The sequence below is a fragment of the Brachyhypopomus gauderio genome, chromosome 6, assembly GCF_052324685.1.
Source record: "Brachyhypopomus gauderio isolate BG-103 chromosome 6, BGAUD_0.2, whole genome shotgun sequence".
NCBI classification, from domain to species: domain Eukaryota; kingdom Metazoa; phylum Chordata; class Actinopteri; order Gymnotiformes; family Hypopomidae; genus Brachyhypopomus; species Brachyhypopomus gauderio.
In genome coordinates, this window is record NC_135216.1 from 21,270,994 (window position 1) to 21,291,746 (window position 20,753).

Genomic DNA, 20,753 nt, shown 5'->3' on the forward strand with positions numbered 1-20,753 from the left:
ATTTGTCTCCCAGTGTGGGACATCTGGTAATCACTCGCACCTCTCATCTAGTCTCCAAAAAATACTTGGGGGCGGTCCTTGAGTGATGATGTGTGCGACTTTGTTCTAGCATGTCCAGTATGAGCCCAGGATGGGAAACTACAACCGTTACCAATCCCTCACTGCCCCTGGTCTCACATAGCGATCGATTTTATTACAGCTTTACCCAGCTCTGGGAGGCACATTATTGTTATTATGGATATGAACCTATCGTTGACAGGTTCTCCAAGATGTGTCGGCTTGTCCACTTCCTTGAGCTGCCCACCAACCTGGAAACAGCTCAGACTATCTTCTCTCGTTTTCCGTATATATGGATTCCCGGAGGGGATCATCTCCAACCGAGGTGCCCAGTACACATCTCGGGTTTGGACTCAATTTTATTAGAAGTTTGGTGTGGCTGTCAGTCTCTTCTCAGGTCATCACCCACAAAATAATGGGGTGGTAGAGCGAGTCAACCAGAAAATTGGCCGGTTCCTCAGGCAGTATTGTGTGTCCCAAACCTACTGGGACCAGTTTCAGCCCCTTGGGCTGAATATGCCTGTAATTCTCTGAAACCCTCTTCTACTAAGTTAACCCCTTTTGAATGTGTATATGGATTTCAGCCTGAATTTCTCCCATTGGATGACACTCCCACAGATGTCCCAGCTCTGGATGAGTGGTTCCAGCAAAGCAAGAAGACGTGGGAGGCTACCCATGTCCACTTGAGACTAGTGATCAACTCTCAGCGGCACTTCGCCAACCATCAGCGTCTCCCTGCTCTTGTTTACCACCCTGGACAGAGGGTGTGCTTGGCTACACGTCATATAAATCTCAAGCTGCCATGCCTTAAGCTCAGTCCCAGGTATGTAGGCCCTTTCGAAGTTCTCAGCTGTGTTAATGACATCATGTATCGGCTCCAGCTCCCTTCTCACTACAGAGTTAATCCCACATTCCATGTGTCGCTACTCAAACCTGTGCACTATAGCCCCATGAGCGCATGCGCAGATCAGACAGACCCTGCCAGCACTGCTGAAGATTGATGGGCAGCCTGTTAGGACACTAATAAAACCCTCCTGGAACCCTCAAAGGCAACAGGGGGCCTTCAGTATCTGGTTGACTGGGAAGGATATGGCACAGAGGAACAGTCCTGGGTGCCTGCCGTGGACATTTTGGACCCCTCGCTCAGTTTCACTCCCTTCACCCAGACAGGCAGGCACCCAGATGGAGAGGGCGTCCTTGAAGACTCAGTGGGGTGGCAGGAGCTGTCCCTACAGCTCCGTTCCAGAACTCAACAGCACCATCTAGCGGAGGTCTCTATGGCCAAGATCCCCTTTGCCTGAATATTAACTCAGTGCACCTGTGTCTCATCAGCCACACCCCTGAGCCTTCTTATTCTCCTGGCTGTTTCAGTCTAGTCACAAAGTATTTTTTACTATGTCCCTTACGGTTACCTTACCGACTGACTTCCTGTGCTCCGACCTCTGCTTCCATCCTAGACCTTGTTGCTAGCCTGCCATTAGAATTTGGACTGGACTCTGCTTTCCTGGTTTGACCCCTGCCTGTTCGGACTTTGCCTCTGTCTCATCCCTTCACCCCTATGGCTCCCTAACCGACAGATCACTCTGTGTGAAATTTGGGAGTCATTGCTCAAACCCAAACCTAATAAGCTTCACATATCTCAGCACTTGTCCTGCTTCTACTTACTGCACATTACAATTAAAATTATGGCAGATCATATAAAGATTTTTTATTTATTAAGGGATTAAGGGTGCAGTGCAGCATTTTCACTGTCCCTACAATTATACTTATCTGGGATTTGTTGGGGCCAGTCCTTCAGTTTAGCCCCAGTGACCAATCAACTGATGTACGCCATGGGATGCTTGGCTTATGAACAACATCAAGGAGCAGTACCTTCCATAAAGATGGAAGTTGGAGGCCAAGAGAAGTTAGCCTGAACAGAATCCAGTAAGACATCCAAGAAAGGGTATCGAGTATGAAGAGCTGGACAGCTACAGGCCCAGAGATGGTCTACACTGTCTCATGGAGACAGTGGCTTTCTGTTAGATATCAAATTGGTTTAAAAATTCCTCTGTTGACCTATAAGGCGTCAAATGGTCTTGTTCCACAATATCTGAGTGAACTCATTGCATATTATAACCCATCTCGCCTTCTGCGCTACCAAAATGCAAGATTTCTCTTAGTTCCAAAAATGAGTAAGACTACAGCCAGAGGCAGAGCTTTAAACTTTAAAGCAGTTGACACAGTTCCAATCTTTAAATCTAGACTTAAGACTCACCTATTTAATCAAGCTTTCAGTTAATATTCTACACGTGAAGGTATGGAGCTCGGGGGGGGGGGGGGGGGGGGGGCGGCAATCATTGAATCTTCTGGTAATCTGAGATGTTGATTACTCTAGTTGTGACAATGACTTGGGTGAAAAGCAATGGCTCAGTGAACCCTCATGACTGTGGTCACCTCCAGGTCTCTCCCTTTAGTTATGCTGCTATAGATAAGCCTGCCAGAGCCACATGCTAATCACTGGCACGTGAGCTATATATGTCTGTTTAAATCGATGGTTGTTTAAATTGATGTTCACATATTCAACCTGCATTTTATATCTTGGTTGCATGTTTCTACCAAAGACAATTTCATACAATCACCTAGGAAATGGTGTGGCTTGCCAGTGGATGTGCGATGCCAAATCAAAATCAAATCATATAGCGCTTTTTACAACAGTTGTTGTCAAGTGTCCGAGTCCAAGCCCCCCAGTGAACAAGCCATGGGCGACAGTGGGAAGGAAAAATTCCCTAGAGCATGAGAAAGGCTCAGTGGGGAAACCCATCCTCCTCTGGCCGATGCCAGTCATGATGACAACAGTAATTAAAGAGTTATGTAAACAAAGAAGTGATGGGAATGATGAATAGTTATCATCTTTGTGTGTATTTATATACGTGTTCTCTATGTAATTCTTATTCTTAAGAGTCCTAGACTTCTTGATGATCGATAATAGTAGTCCAGAGATATATCTGTAGAATTCGGGGTGGCGAGAGGGTCCAAGGCAGTGGTTTGATCCTTCATCCATAGCTGGTTAGGCAGGAGGTGGCAGACCCAGGATTTATAGCAAGAAAGGCTCGTCTGTCCTCAGTATTTCTCGGGGAGGAGGGCAACCATTTGGAAAAAGAAAAGAGGGACTATTAGCTCTGTATGGGATTATATGTGGCACAGAGGAAATTTAAACATTTCTGGAGTGTGGCAGCAACTCCTGCATTAAATTATTCCAGCCAAGATGATGGATAGTGAGTAGGATGCATTGCACTCAGTCTCCGGCACTTTTCTCCCCTGCACTATAGTCTCATCAGACCCGAACATTTCTATTGCTCAATATTCTTTGAACACGTACTTACTCACGTTGGGTGTCGTATTTTGTATGATAATGGCTTCCAAGTTGGTCAAACAAGGCAAGATGGAGCTAGGCACCAAATCTGAAATACATGACGCCCCCGATCAACAAGTTAGCGTTGCGCTGCTAAGTTGCTGGAGGAATACTGCAGCGCTATTTGTGCAGATCACAGACTTGCTCTCGCTGCCCTGGAGACCAAAATTGATCAATTGCAGCTCACAGTGTATGATCACAGGCAAAAATTTTCCTCTCTAGAAATCAGCTCTAATTTGCTGGATAAAAGGGTCCAGACGCTGGAGCTGGTATGCGCGGAGCTAAAAGACGCTAAAGTTAAACTACAAGCTAAAGTCACTGGCAGCAGACACAATAACATCCGTGTCATCGGTGTGCCTGAATCTATGGAAGGTCCACGTCCCACTGCCTTTTTCTCCGAATTTTTATCAGAGGTTTTGGGTGCATTCTTCGCCACCAGAAATAGATAGAGCACATCTGGTTAGCAAGCCACAACAGGGTGGCAGACCAAGGGCTGTTATTATCAAGCTGCATTATTACCAAACTAAGGAGAAAATTATCCATGCGGCTTGCTCTAGAAGAAGTAATTTGCAGTATCGTGGCCATCCAGTTGTAATTTACGAGGATTATGCTCCGGAGGTCCTGGAGCATTGAGCCGAATACAGAGATGTGATGCAGCATTTGTACGAGTCCGGTCACAGACTGGCACTTCGGTTTCCTACTAGGCTTTTTATCTCATCACCAAGTGGTGGCAAGAAAAGACTGAACTCGGTTGTGGGAAGCTGAGAACTTTCTAAAATCCAGGCAAATTGTCACTTCTCAGCATAATGGTTAAAACCGGCTTGGAGCCATCAGGATTGGTGGCTATTGTATTACTGTGGCATCTATTGGAACTGCTTTGGGTTTCATTATTCACAGTATTGTCCCAACCGATGGGTTGGGTACTGTTCTGTTTTGGGGTTTTGTTCTTGTTTGATACATTTTTGTAAGTCGCTCTGGATAAGTGTCTGCTAAATGCCGTAAATGTAAAGTTTTCAATATTCAGGGGATATATGAATATCTGGTGCAGTTTCTGTTATAATTTGAATGCGTGTTTAGGGCCTCTGCGTTTAGCCCACCCATAATGGGGTGAGGGTTGTGTGTGATCTGTATGTATGTGGTGTTAGTTGGTATGCTCTCCCTTTGTTCTCTTTGTTTTTTATATTTTATATATTTTTTAGGGGTGGGACGCAATAAAAAAATTATCTAATTTATCAGAAGCGTTGTAATTAATTAATCGAAATCATTCGCATTTTAAATGCATTTCAGTATTTAACATGAAAAATATTAATTTAAGTTTGAATGATGAATGAATCAATGAACATAAGCATAAACTTCAACATCTTTGTGACGCTCGTGGGTCGGCGAAGGACGAGACACAGAATCCTTCTTTTCCATGTCACTTTTATTTAACAAAGATTGCGCAATAGCGCACGAGCAACATATATTGCACACGGAACGTGTAAACGTTAGACAACAACGAGCACAGGACATTGCGCGAACGCACATTAAATAGACAGACCACATTAGCCCCACGTGATTACGAGATGAGTCACAGGTGAGACGAATTATCACAAGACATAACCACAACCACGTAGTTCTACAGACGCAGACGATGCACGTGGACAACGTAAACACACGCCCAAAAAGGAGGGGCCGGGGTCCTCAACGTGACAATCTTGTTTATTTTTCCACAAGTCTACTACAGACCAATAGATGAGTGCAGAAAACAGAGTTTTCAGAACACTGGAAATTCTGACCAAAAATGTTGTTTAATTTTGGGAGTTTTGCTCAGGATATTGGAAGAATAAAAATAATTGATGTAAATCAGAAGATGTTTCTTAATACCATTTTAGATGGTATACTTTTTCTTTAATTTCCCAGGCCTCTGCCACAGGCATCTCCATAGTGCCTAGAAGTGGTCTTCTGCATGCTCAAAGCAAATGACTGGATCTTCCATTCATCATCTATAATATGAGCTGTCACACCAAGATAATTCTTGTTGCTAACAGAGGTCCAGTGATCCACAAAAGGGAAGAGGGGGTTTGGTAGACATATGGGCAGACTTACAAACACTGGCACACACACACACGAAACAGGCACCAGGCTGCGCGCCAGGAGGAGGGTGATTAGGGGAGAGAGACCAGGAGCTGCTGGTGCTGCAGGTGCTGCGGTGGGCGGTGCTCCTCCTGCCCTTGCTGCAAACCCTCCACCGGGCGCAGCGCTGCTGGCGGATGCGCCAGGTGCAGCGCGGTTGGCCGACGCGCCAGGTGTAGCGCAGTTGGCCGACGCGCCGGGTGCAGCGCGGTTGGCCGACGCGCCGGGTGCAGCGCGGTTGGCCGATGCGCCGGGTGCAGCGCGGTTGGTCCCACCCCTCGGTGGACCGTAGGGGAGTCCATCTTTGCCCGGTGATCTCCCCCTGGCCCCGGCAGTGGGAGCGGCTTCCTCTACCTCCATCGCCTCACTGCCACGGCTCCAGCTCATGGGCTGCCCCGAGCTGCCACCCCGGGAACAGTCCATGTCGCTAGCTGAGGAGCGCTCGGGGGATGAACCCGCCTCCGGACTCCCCCTTTTCACCGTCCCGGCGGACACTTCCGAGGGGGGAGGGCTCTCCTCTTCCTCCTCGGGATAGGAGCCCTCGGACAGAGGATAATCCCCGTTCTCATCTTCCTCCCCACCGTCATCATCGGGGTATGCGGAGCACTCCGACGGAGGGTACTCCTCGTCGTATTCTTGCTCCTCCTCCTCGCCGGTGGGAGAGGGACCTACGGGTGGAGGGAGGTAGTCTTCTTCCTCCGACTCCTCCTCCTCCTCCTCTTCACCGTAGTCGCCGGTGGTAGCGTCGCTCACCGACGGGGGGTAGTCCTCTCCCTCCCCACCATAGTCAACGGTGGAGGCGTTGCATAGCGACGGAGGGTAGGCCTCCTCCTCCTCGTTCTGCTCCTCCTCCTTGCTTGGAGAATCCCCCTCCCCAAACTCGCTCTCGGGGGTCTTTTCCGTTGCGCCGATCTCAAAGGAGCCCACCCTCAGGGGTGAGAGGTCCCTGGAGGATGAGGGGTGATACTTCCCCCACAGTCGCACCGCCTCCTGGCGGATCTTCTCCGCCAACTCGGGGTTATGGTGTTCCCGAGCTTGACGCAGCAGGGACGCACACACCGGGTCCTCCTCCAGCTGCGCCAGCGTCGGCGGAACTTCGCGGCGTGGGGGAGAGGACGAAGAGCGGTGATGCCTCTTGCTGGGCTTCTTGCCCTTCTTTGGCTTGTTCTTGTAGCCTGGCATGTTCTTGTGTCTCTGCCGGCTCGTCGTTCTGTGACGCTCGTGGGTCGGCGAAGGACGAGAAACAGAATCCTCTTTTTCCACGTCACTTTTATTTACCACATAACCACAACCACGTAGTTCCACAGACGCCGACGATGCACGTGGACAATGTAAACACACGCCCAAAAGGGAGGGGCCGGGGTCCGCAACGTGACAATCTTGTTTATTTTTCCACAAGTCTACTACAGACCAATAGATGAGTGCAGAAAACAGAGTTTTCAGAACACTGGAAATTCTGACCAAAAATGTTGTTTAATTTTGGGAGTTTTGCTCAGGATATTGGAAGAATAAAAATAATTGTTGTAAATCAGACTATGTTTTTTAATACCATTTTAGATGGTATACTTTTTCTTTAGTTTCCCAGGCCTCTGCCACAGGCATCTCCATAGTGCCTAGAAGTGGTCTTCTGCATGCTCAAAGCAAAAGACTGGATCTTCCATTCATCATCTATAATATGAGTTGTCACACCAAGATAATTCTTGTTGCTAACAGAGGTCCAGTGATCCCCAGTCAGAGCCACATTTGTGGCGCTCTTCACAATAACCTGTTTTACTTCCCTTTCCTCATCATACGGCTGCTGGATTTTCTTCGACATTGTCTTTCTGGACGGCAGTTCGTAACTTGCATCAGTTGACGCAATTTGCAGCGCTTCTTGTAAGCCTTTATCTTTGACCACAGAGAGCGAACAACATTGCAAATAATGTGACGCGTCAAGTATAAACGCCTCCGCCGCTTGCACGAGGTGTGCGGAGTCATGCGCTACGGTCACTCGCAAAAGTTTAATCCAGTCTTAATGGTCCAATGAAGGTAATTTAAAAACCAGGACGTTTCCTCACTTTTAAAAAACCTGGGTCCTGCACCTACACGGTCCGCCGTCTGTTGGACGTGCGCCGCGTCCGGGGTCGCGAGCAGTTCCTTGTTGATTGGGAGGGGTACGGGCCCGAGGAGCGCTGCTGGGTTCCCCGGTCCTGTATTCTGAGTCCAGCCCTGATTTCTGACTTCTACCGCGACAAGGCCGTAGCTCTGGGCCCGCGGGGTCTCGGGCCTAAGAGGGGGGGCTCTGTCAGGGCTGGGTTCAGGACCATCCCTCCTGTCACCACTGGAGGGAACCCACAAGCTAATACTCGTGGTAGTGTCAGGGCTGGGTCCAGGACCATCCCTCTTATAGCCACTGGAGGGAACCTACGAGTTAATACTCATGGTAGTGTCAGGGCTGGGTCCAGGACCATCCCTCCTGTTGCCACTGGAGGGAACCCACGAGCTAATAGTCGTGGTAGACGCAATCAGCAGTGAGGACCTGCAGCTGTGTCTTCTCCTATTTAACTGGCACGGTTGCAGTGCCTCACTGCTGAGTTGTTTGTTGCCTCTTGCTCTTGCAGCCAGCCTGTATCCCGGTTACCGAGCATTGGTTTGTCTTACTCTCTCTCTCTACTGTTTTTTCGAGGTCTCTTCTCCTGCGCCCTTACTGGCCTTTCTCAAGTTTTCCCCCAAGCTGTTTTTTCTCTATTTTTTAAGTTTTTGTTCTTCTTTGCTGCCAGCTCCAGTCCTGGCTTTTGTTTTATTTTGCTCGTTTGTGCTTCCCTTTGATCACTACACGTTGAGTTTTAGCTGGTTTTCCTCCGTGTGCTTTTGTTTTCATTCTAGTCCATTTCTTCTTTTCTTTGTTCGTTTGCGCTCCCTTTTGACAGAGTTTTTATCTCCTCTGTTTTTGTTGTTTTCACTTACCTGGTCTTACGTCGAGGTCGTTCCGTATTCTTTTCTGTTTTCGTTTTCTGAGATATACTCATCTTTCCTTTTCCGCGTTTCCCGCTTAGTAGCGGAGGTCTCAGTTTGTCATTCTTTCTTTTGGGTTTTGCCCCTGGGTTCATCTCATACAAAAACCCTGCGAGTCCCTTGTTCCCTTGGGATTCGCGTGACATTAACTCAGTGCATTAACATTTAAACATTTGCATTTAACCATTTTACTAGTACCTTTATAATATTGCTATAATGCTTATTTTACTAGTACCTTTATAATATTGCTATTCATTTCATTCATTCATTTATTATTAATGACCACACAACAAGTTGGTGGAATTTGCTTCCTGTACAGCATAACATACTCATGCATCTCTGTGTCCAAAAAAAAAATTGAAAAAAAATACATTGACTTAGTGACCGTACAGCTGTTGGAAAGAAACTGTCTTTGAGTCTGACTGATTTTGTTGGTAGAGACCTGTAGCGTCTTCCAGAAGGCATGCGTGTAAACAAGTGATATGCAGGGTGAGAGGGGTCTAAAGTGATCTTTTTTGCTCGTTGCATGATGCGTTTTTGATACAGTGTGTCTATGGATGGGAGGGTGTGGCCTGTGATTTTGGATGATTTATCTATTATACATTGTAGTTTTTTCCGTGAATGGTTACCCAGATTTCCGTACCAGACTATTATAGATGAGGTAAGTATGCTTTGAATGATTCCTGTGTAAAACTGAAGGAGGATGTTCTGCCTGATTCTAAGTTTTTTCAGTTGTCTGAGGAAAAATAGTCTTTTATTGGCTTTTTTGTATATTTGGTTTGAATGCTGTCTCCATTTGAGTGAACTACTGATGTATGTACCAAGGAATTTGAATGAGTCTGTGATGGTAATAGGTTGAGTAGAGATGAGGATGGATGTTTTGTAAGTAGTGAAAAATCGACAATTAGTTCCTGTGTTTTTGATGTATTAAGCTGTAGGTTATTGTTTTGGCACCAAGTGACTGCTTGGGTGACCTGTTCACGATAGTGATATTCGTTATTGTTACTGATGAGTCCAATTATTGTTGTATCATCCGCATATTTAAGAATAGAGACTGAACTGTGAGTGGATGTGAGAGTGTTTGTGTAGAGTGAAAAGAGCCATGGTGAAAGAACACAACCCTGGGGGGCACCTGTACTTAGGGTGAGAGGTTGTGATGAGAGGCTACCCATCCTGACTCTCTGTGTTCTTTGTGACAGGAAACTGTGAATCCAATAACATAGGTTAATATCAATGTCCATGTCTATAAGTTTATTGAAGAGGATGACTGGGTTGATAGTATTGAAAGCGGAGCTAAAATCAATAAACAATATCCGGGCATAGGTGTTTGGGGATTCTAGGTGTTGCATAATCCTGTAAAGAGCCAGGTTAACTGTATCCTCCACGGATCTATTAGACCGGTAAGCAAACTGGTAACTATCCATTAGGTGAGAAGTAAGGTCTTTCAAGTGTGAGAGTATGATTCGTTCAAATGATTTCATAGCAACAGATGTAAGAGCGATAGGTCTATAATCATTAAGACAGGATATTTTGTTAGTTTTTGGTACAGGGATGATAACCGAGTCCATAAAACATTTTGGAACTGTACACTGACTAAGAGAACAATTGAAAATTAAAGTAAAAATTGGAGCTAGCTGAGCTGCACAGTGTTTTAAAACAGCTGGCGTGACTCCATCAGGGCCCGCTGCTTTCCTCTTTTTATTTTTCCTAAAAGAGGCTCTCCCTCCTCCTGAATGTGAACCTGAGGTAATGGTGGAGGGACTGGAGTCGGAATAGGATGGATAGGCTGCTGTTCGAATCTGCCATAGAAGTTATTTAGTGTGTCTGGTAGGTCACTATTACTGTCTAGTGGGGGGCAGGGCCTTTTTTTGTAACTAGTCATGTTTTTTATTTTTTGCCAAATTGATTTAGTGTCATTAGATGTTATTTGCTATGTTATAATGCTTATTTATTTTCCTTTGTCGTTTACTGAACTTTTTTTTTTGTCTGAATCACCAAGCAACACCATCTCATTCAATGTATGTGGTGTATTGTTGATTGACAAAAAGTCCAAAATGTTGATTTAGGCTATATGTACAGTAGCTGTACTGTATACTGTACATATAAATCAACATTTAAGACTTTTTGTCAATCACCACATACATTGAATGTGTTGGATGAGTTGGTGTTGCTTGGTGGTTCAGACAAAAAAAAAAAAACAAGTTCAGTAAGCGACAATGGAAAATAAATAAGCATTATAGCAATATAATAAAGGTACTAGTAAAATGGTTTAATGAAAATGTTTAAATGTTAATGCATTGAGCTAAACAGATAGATGGCCAGGAGAAGGAGTGGTCCCTGAATGTGGATGCCCTGTTTGGAGTTACTTTGTGTGACCAATGAAGTGTCATTGGCACTTTACTGTTAGTTTTCTTTATTAAAACCATATTCTCCTGCACGTGTGTCCAGTCTACCCTGCCCTCATGTTACACTGAGGTTACAGGGTATTTATATGAATGTGGGTGTGAATCAATATGGCAATGTGTTATTTTGTGTGTGGGCTGAAACAAAAATACAAATATAATGATGAACATTATCTCCAACGATATTAGAAAATGCGTACTAGTATAACTAGTGCTTATGCACATGTAGTGGCAGGTATCCATAATTGTCTCAATGACTCGAAGATACACAAAATAATCCATGACTAATCATCAACTATGAAATTATCTGATACAGATAGCTGTGCAGTACATGAACACATGCAGCCATAAGGGCCTTACAGCAGATTAATACACATCATAATGGGAACAAACCTATTACTAGCAGAGGAATAAGAAGGTACTCACCTGCTCATGAAAGTTAGCTAAACCTATGCAGTGAACACAGAAAGCGACGTGACCAATCGAATGTTAATGTGACTTATACATGTCTACATTACATCCTTGTCCATTACAAATAATAATCAACTGAATTTGTGTATATTTTCTGCAAGTGAATTTTTAACATTCACACTCAGGTTTTTATTCTGATATTGGTCAAACCTGACAGGGAGTCCAACATAGAAACCTAACCAACACAAAAAGACATATTCATACACACAAGTATGCAACATAATCTGACATAGAAAAGAACCATGAAACAGGCTGTATTGAAGACAATAATCCACAACACAAACATGCAAACAAAGCATATATAAAGACCATACTAAACATGAAACACCTGAACACACTAACGAGGAGGACACCACACTAAACATGAACATGAAACATGAAATGCAATACAATTAAAGAAACTACTAATGTTACCTATATTGCGCATTTATCTGAAGGCTGGAACAAGTCAGACTTGGACAATGTCAATAAACTTCCTAAGTAAATAAATATATGTCTATATATATATATATATATTTACCCACCACAAACAATAGCTACATCTCAATACAGCCTTACATCCATCCATCCATTTACATCTGCTTATCCACTTATTCAAGTCAAGTTTGCAGGGGCGGTAGCATAAGCAAAGAAGCCCAGGTTTTCCTTTCCCCGGCGACCTCTTTCAGCTCTTCTGGGGGATGACGAGGAATTTCATGGATAGCTGTGAGGTATAATCTCTCCAGCGTGCCCTAGGTCTTCCCTGGGGTGTCCTCCCAGTTGGACATGCCTGAAACACCTCACCAGTGAGGTCCCCAAGGGGCATCCGGACAAGATGCCAGGAGGAGCAGCGACTCTACTCCCAGTCTCTCCCAGATGACTCCTCTCAAAGGCAGAGTCCAGACTCCCTGCAGAGAAAATTTATACCGCTTGCATTTGATCTCGTTCTTTTGGTCACTACCCAAAACTTGTGACAATAGCTGAGAGTCAGAATGTAGATTGACCAGTAAATTGAGAGCTTTGCCTTTTGGCTCAGCTTCACCACAATGGTCCTGTACAGTATATGCAACACTGCAGCCAATCTGATCCACCTATCCACCTCCCGTTCCATCCTTCCATCACTTATGAACAAGAACCCAAGATACTTGAACTTGCACTAGAAAAATAACAAAATTATAAATACTAATTAATTTCATTGATAATAAAACAATCATATTAACCCATCATTATCCTGCCTCATTAGCAATGGCTAGAAAAGGGTGGCACATAGGCATTAATCATGGCACAGCACAGAAACAAAGTCTGAATACAAGGTCAATAGAGGCTGTGATCTACCATACAACGCAGGATCCCAGATGCAGGCTGTGCAAACATGCCCCTAAGATAATCCAGCACATAATAGTGAGATGCAACATGCTAGCAGACAGAGTGTAACATGGAACGCCATAACTAAGTGGCTGGCATATTATGCAGAAACGTCTGTGCTGTTTACAAGAAATTCCGAGGTCAAAGTTGGACACAACCATGAAGGCAGTGGAGAATGATTGAGCTGTGATCCTGTGTGACCGGAAAGAGACTGACAAAATTGTAATGTCTAACCAACCAGACATAGTAGTGATGAACAAACAGCAGAAGAAGGTCATAGTAATAGATGTAGATTCCAATGTGATAGCATCATCAGGAACAAGGAACATGAAAAGCTCAAGAAATTTCAGGGGCCAAGAGAAGAGCTAGGAAGGATGTGGAAGGTGAGCGCAGTGGTTCCCATGGTAATTGGGCACTAGGGCTGTGTCCCCCAAACTGAAGAATGGCTCCAGCAGATCTCAGCTCAGAAACAACATTTGAGATCTTTACCTAGAAGAGTGTAGTCCTGCAAAACAGCTAAGATACTACACAGGAGTAGAGAACCCGAGCTTAAAGGATAAAGAGACCGCCCAGAGGAGGGTAGGTGGGGAAATAATATTTTTTATTCATGTGTGGTAGAGTGGGCATGTGATTAGTCAATTGGGAAGAAATAGACAGGACAAATGCCGTGGTCGAAGGGTTTTTAATTTCCTTTTTTTTTTTAAATAGCAAATTGTGTACAGCAGTGATTCTCTCAAATCCACTTAATTGGACTCAATGTAGACTGAATGCAGACTAGATGTGAACTGGACTTACTCCTTTCCCACCTAAGTAGTGGGATAAAATCTACTAGATGGTAACAGGTGTATTTTACATTAACAGGTTTGCATTCAGCATAAAGAAATGTGGGTAACACTTTCTATGAATCTGGTATCTATAATGCATTATAAGGGCATTTATAAACATATATAAAGCATTCATAAGGCTTTATAATGTTTGACATAAGCATTTGTAACTGTACATAAGTGTTCATAATTACACACATAACATGTTATAAGACTATATTATAAGGCTTTATAGCACTATAATGTTATTAAGTGCTATAATCCCCTATAATATATGTATGTTCCTGTTCTCTTGAATGTTGGTGAAACCAGCATCATAAAGCTTAATAACAAATGCTTTGTTTATTCTCATAATTCTTTATAAAGATCTACTGTGATAACCCCATTTTCACTGGCATACTCTATAATGTTCATCAGTATATTTAAAATAAAAATGACTTTGTAAGTGCACATAACATTTAATGAACATTTATAAGCACTCCTTACAGACTGTAGGTAAAGTGATGTTATTGATCAGCTCTATATTAACTTCTAACTACTTATGAATCACTATAAGTGCTCTTCACAGACTTTAAGTAAAGTAGGATTGCCATATGTATAAGAATGCCTAAACAGAGGAGTACAGGAATCACAAGTTTGGGCATTGAACATGGGTTTATTTTTTGTCATAGTTAATAAAAAAACAGCATGTATGAATAAACATGCAACTTTGATAAAGCAACTTATAAAACATACTACATGCCAATATCAATACATATAAATATACAATTTCTCTGCATTTTATTTTATCAGTAAAAAAGCTAGACAGCCATCAGGTGTTCAGTGCTGCAAAATTTAGAATGCTGATCAAAACGATTTCATTAACATTGACTTTTAGACCGTTTTCTAACATCATGGAGCAGTCTTCCGAGTATGCCCCATTTGTGCTTTTTGGCCAACCAGTGTTCCCACTGGTTCTGGTGACTGAATACCAGATCCTTTGCTTGAAGTCACGTCAGAAGTACATGACTTTGCATCACATGTTTTGGAGATAGGCTTTTTTGATTCCGTCCATGATTATCCATCTAGGAGAATAAAGTTAAATCATAAGGTAACACTAAACTGCAATTAGTAGCTAATAAAACGGCTGTTTCGGTTGTTCCATATTTAAATACATTTCCATGCATGTTGTGTTGGTCTATTTTATAGACAGCTACATTTCCATGTATTCAACTAACCAAAGTTATGCTACCTATTGCTATCTGCCTAGCTAAGGATCAGTGCGTTCTGGCTATGCTAATCGTTGAACTAGCAGCGCAATGGTGTATGCTAATGAACTAGCACTTACAGCTGCCAATGTTTACTCTGCTACAGGTAAGATTAAAGAACAAGATTTTTACGTTTACATAGTTTACATGCCACAATAAAATGCCAAACATCGTTATGGTGTTAACGAGGTAACATCGTTACCTTGACTTACCTCTTTGTAGCAGGGAAAAGCTCTTCTTTACTCTCCCTGTCTGAAATTACTCTGTACAGTACGGCGCTGTATCACGTGACTCCAGATCGTCCAGGTCAAACGCGGGAACGGAGCGATTTCCGGATAGATAAAATTTGAACAGGTTTTCTGAACAGCTCATAGTGGCTTGGAAGATGTCATTAATTAAAAGAAAAATTCTTGGGTTGTTACGAGGACAGGATAACCTTCGAAACAGATGCAAAATTGTGCAATGGATGCAGAAAAAAGAGATTTTGCGCAGAGCAATGAGATGCAACTCATGCAAGAAAAAAAATGAAATTACACAAACGGTCCCAGGGAGACGGATATCAATGGTGAGATTTTGATGGTTGTTTTTAAAACATGGACGTTAAATGCGTTGTAGTGTGTTGCATTCAGTGTAAACTACTTCACATAAGATTTGTTGCTTTGGTTGTCCAAACAAATATTGCTAGGTGCTGCACAAGAAATGCGCATCATCGTACCGATGTTACCTCTTCTGTCCGAAAGGGTCTATGTTTTTTCGTTCCCGGTTATCTCTTCTACAGCACATAGAGTTCATCTACAGGTAAGCTATTGTATTTCCTTTGTATAAAATATAGAAAATATATTTTGTAATTTAAGGGTCACTAAGAAATTATTTGACTATTAATACTAATGAACAGCAGCTATAATAACAGTATGGCTACAAATTACAGAATATAAAATGTAAAGATTTTCTCAGGGACTGAGACTGAGACAGATGGATCTTATTGAGGATGGAGTTGCAGGCAGTAGCAGAACTCTCACCAAGATGACATCCACACTGAGAAAAGTAAGAATGTTACAGTCCTGTAGTGTTTAAACTCACTTCAAATGATTTTCCAATTAAAGTTGAATTAAGTAGTAATAATAACAATGTTCTTACCATGGCAACATGTCTGTGCTCAAAGTGTGCATCTCAGGGATGACAAAACTTCGTCAGCGTGGAAGACTGCGTGTTGGTGGCCCACACCATTTTGTGATGATAGATGAAAGTAAATTCTACAAAGAATGTAGTTACACCCACCTTGTGTGTACACCTCCTTGTTTCTACACTCAGTGTCTATTTCATTAGTTCTGCTTATTGTATAGGTGTACTTTTTAGATGTACAATTATAGACTGTACATCTGATTTTCTGTATTACCTTGTTGATCAATGTTCAGGACCCCCACATGGCCCAATGGATCAGATATATCAGTGCTGCTGGAATATTTAAAAACTGTATCCACTCAAAGTTCACTCTAAACACTTTTACCTTGCTTGTCAGAGTCAGAGATTATAGCTCATCTGCTGCTGGTCTTTCATCAGTGGTCACAGGATGCTGCCCACAGAATGCTGTTTGGACATTTTTGGTTGGTGGACGATTCTCAGTTCAGCACTGCTGTGTCTTCTGATCCACTCACACCCTAACACACCACCATGTCAGCATCACTACAGTGCTGAGAATGATCCACCCATATAATACTGGTCTGTGATGAATGATGAATAAAGTATACATAGAAACAGATGTACTACAGTCTGTAACTAAACTACAAAGTGCTCCTATATGATACATGAAGGTGATACCAGGACAGTGAGTGTAGAAACAAGGAGGTGGACATAATGAAGTGGCCAGACAGTGAATATCTTATTTTGGTGCACAAGTACTGTTTATTTGCTGAGTAATATTTTTTTAAATGCATAAAATGTGCAATAACCTTATGGGCACAGAACACATTTTAATTTGCTTTCTAATTAAATTACTTCAGTTAGTAAACAATAATGCATTAAATTAGCACAAGTATGAGATCCATAAAAGGATGTTTAAATAATAGTTATTATTGATAACTGAATGTGTCATAAATGTCTGCCAAATGCAATAAAAATATATATAGAAATTTATATTAAAATGTTGAAGTGAGTGAAGTCACGTCAAATTTATTTGTATAGTACTTTTTACAACTGAGGTTGACACAAAGCAGCTGTACATTAATACATTTGCTATACATTTAAATATCCACTATAAAAGCTTAAGTCTTAAAAAGAACAGGTGTGATTAACAGTGATTAATATCAGAATGTTGTTAATCAGATTATTTTTTACTCCGTTGACACCATTAATATTTATCCTTTGTTCAAAGGTTCCTCATTTTTATAAATTATTTTCCATACTTTTTAAAGTATAACCGTGGACGTGTAGGCTCTGCCTGGCGACGGAGCAAGAAGTGGGTGCTAGGAATTCTGGAAGTGAGTGCTACCACCAGGAAGCCCATACTGAAAATCGTCTCCAGCAGGTCAAGTGAGCAGTTGCTACCTATTGTGAGGCGCTACGTGAGAAGAGGAACCAGTAATATTACTGATGATCACCATACAGTACAAGAGACATTTTGTACGTCCACTTACCAGGGCCCACACCCAGCACCTGGAGCGGGCTTGGCAAAAATTCAAGGTTGATGTGTGGCGACACTGAGCAAACCGAAACACAAAACTTCTGAAAGAATACCTAAAGATTATAGAGTGGGAACATGGTATAAAAGTCACTGTTAATGAAATAGTTTTGATAAGCATTCTGAATTTTGCAGCACTGAACATCTCATGTCTGTCTAGTTTTGTTACTGATAAAATGTAGAGAAATTGTATATTTATATGTATTGATATTGGCATGTAGTATGTTTTATAAGTTGCTTTATCAAAGTTGCATATTTATACATACATGCTGTTTTTTTATTAACTGTACATTTGACAACAAATAAACCCATGTTCAATGTCCAAAGATTTAGTCAATGTCCTCTGTTTAGGAATTCTTATACATATGGCAATCCTACTTTACTTAAAGTCTGTGAAGAGCACTTATAGTGATTCATAAGAAGTTAGAAGTTAATATAGAGCTGATCAATAACATCACTTTACCTACAGTCTGTAAGGAGTGCTTATAAATGTTCATTAAATGTTATGTGCACTTACAAAGTCATTTTTATTTTAAATATACTGATGAACATTATAGAGTATGCCAGTGAAAATGGGGTTATCACAGTGAATCTTTATAAAGAATTATGAGAATAAACAAAGCATTTGTTATTAAGCTTTATGATGCTGGTTTCACCAACATTCAAGAGAACAGGAACATACATATATTATAGGGGATTATAGCACTTAATAGCATTATAGTGCTATAAAGCCTTATAATATAGTCTTATAACATGTTATGTGTGTAATTATGAACACTTATGTACAGTTACAAATGCTTATGTCAAACATTATAAAGCCTTATGAATGCTTTATAGGTGTTTATAAATGCCCTTATAATGCATTATAGATACCAGATTCATAGAAAGTGTTACCGAAATGTGTTTCTCTAGAGATTTCACAGTTATTTCATAGCAATGCACATTGCTTGGTTCTCTCAGTATACTGTTTGGCAATGTGTTTTCATAATATATTTCGTGCTCTTGGGCCTTCCCAAGGGTGATTCATAGACGCAGGTGGTCATCTCAGTAAGAGAGAGAGAGAGAGAGACAGACAGAGAGATTGAAAATGGATTGTAGTGAAGTACACAAAAAATAATGAACAGGTGTCAGGTCACACACTTGCACACTTGGAATCACACTTGAAATGTACAAAGGAAGGGCCTGAACATGTTGGGCATATTCATATAGTCTAACATGTTTGATGGGTATTTATTGAGAGAGTTGCCATTGTCTGTGCTGCTGTTGCACAGTGCCTCTGTTGGCTGGAGTTGTTTCTGTACCTGTACTTAATATTCATGGCTCAACTGCCAGGGTGGTGGGTGGTAATCAGTACTCCCTGATTCTCTGGCCCCTGTGCCTAGAGCATGATAAATAATCATCTCAAATGCCACTGATTTTGAATGCCATCACATATCTTAGTTGCTTGACTTTTGATCAGTGGAGGGGGGCGGTGCCTCACGGATATTTTTTCCATGGTATTCAATGTGTTATTATTTATTTAATTAAATTCAGTTCAATTAAATTTGTCACTTTAACAACAGACATTATCACAAAGTGGCTTTACCTCAATTCTTTATGTTCCTGATCTACAGTGATTAATTACAGGCCAGACTAAATAGGTTTTCTGTGTAGATTTAAGAATTAAAGGGCTGAACGAGTCTATCCAAAGTCCCCTTGCAGGTTTAACAACTATTAGGTACTACTTCTGATTGAATTAGACATGGTGGATCATAAAATGATCACCGAGGTCCATTGAGGTCATTTAGAGTACAGATATTCTAATATGCACTGCTGAAGTCTGGATTTATTGGAGTTTATTGGAGAATAACAACAATGACACACCTTGACCTTTTAAGAAATTGAATGAGACTAATACCAGTAGCGAACCGTGACCATTATACCAATTATACATTGTTTCCTTTCCTAATTAACTGCAATAAGTAAAAAATAAAAAGCTGAGACGACAGTACAGCTTTAGAAACGCAATAAACAATAATATCTGTAAAGATAACTTCTTAAGCAAAATAAGGTTCCAACAAAATAAGGTTCACAGCTCTGTGTTCCTCAGGAACGGAATATGTAAACAATGCGCACGAGGGCATCAAAGGTATGAATCGAAACAAGCTAGCGGTGGTATGCTAACGACAGCTAGCGTCGCCACAGTGGGCGGAAATTATTATACATTTAAGCCCGCCCACTAAGAGGGAAGATATGATTGGTCAGTTTTACTGTCATTTGAAACTGGTATTGCGCTGAATTATAACTGCCAGGCCCTCTGTAAACGCTCGGGTGAATAATTTATTTGCTTATATTTCTATAATTATTTAGATGTCGATTGTCAAACTGTAAGTAGATTTTAAAAATTGGATAAATTATTTATATATTTATGTTTTAAGAATATTTTAGGCCGTCTGAGAGGGCGTAGAGGGCCCTGACGTTTCCCCACTGACTAATACAATACATAAAAATGTTACCTGCATCAAAATACTTGTTCCATGTTAATTCATGGAAAGGAAGATGGAAGCTGTTGTATTTTTCCATACTCAAAGTGAATACAAGATTCACCTGTGGAGTTAAACACATTGGCAACCTTTTCTTTCTTGTTGTGTAACTGACAACATTATTTGGCCAGTAAGTACAGGCCTTTCTATGCAGGCTATATTAGAATTTGTGTGACAAAAAGTTTGTATATATATATATACACTGCTACGTGCATAGGCAGTTCTCTCTCAATCAATCAATCAAATTTTATTTATATAGCGCTTTTTACAACAGTTGTTGTCACAAAGCAGCTTTACAAGTGCCGAGTCCTAGCCGCCAGTGAGCAAGCCAAAGGCGACAGTGGCAAGGAGAAACTCCCTAGTTTTTTGCATGAGGAAGAAACCTTGAGAGGAACCAAGACTCAGGGGGGGGAACCCATCCTCCTCTGGCCGACACCGGTCACCATGACAACAACAACAATATAGACAGAATGTAAAAGATGCAATAATGTCCATTTAGACAGAATATAAAAGATGTAATAATGTCCATCATGGTGTAGGCATCCGGTTAGGCAGGAGGTGGCCGGCCCAGGATGGATCGCTTGTCTCTCCTCATCTCATTATTCCTCAAGCAGGCAGGCAGCCATGTGGAGAAATGAAACAGGGAAAATTAGCTCTGTATGAGGACATATACAGGACAGGTAAAATTATAAACATTTCTGGAGTG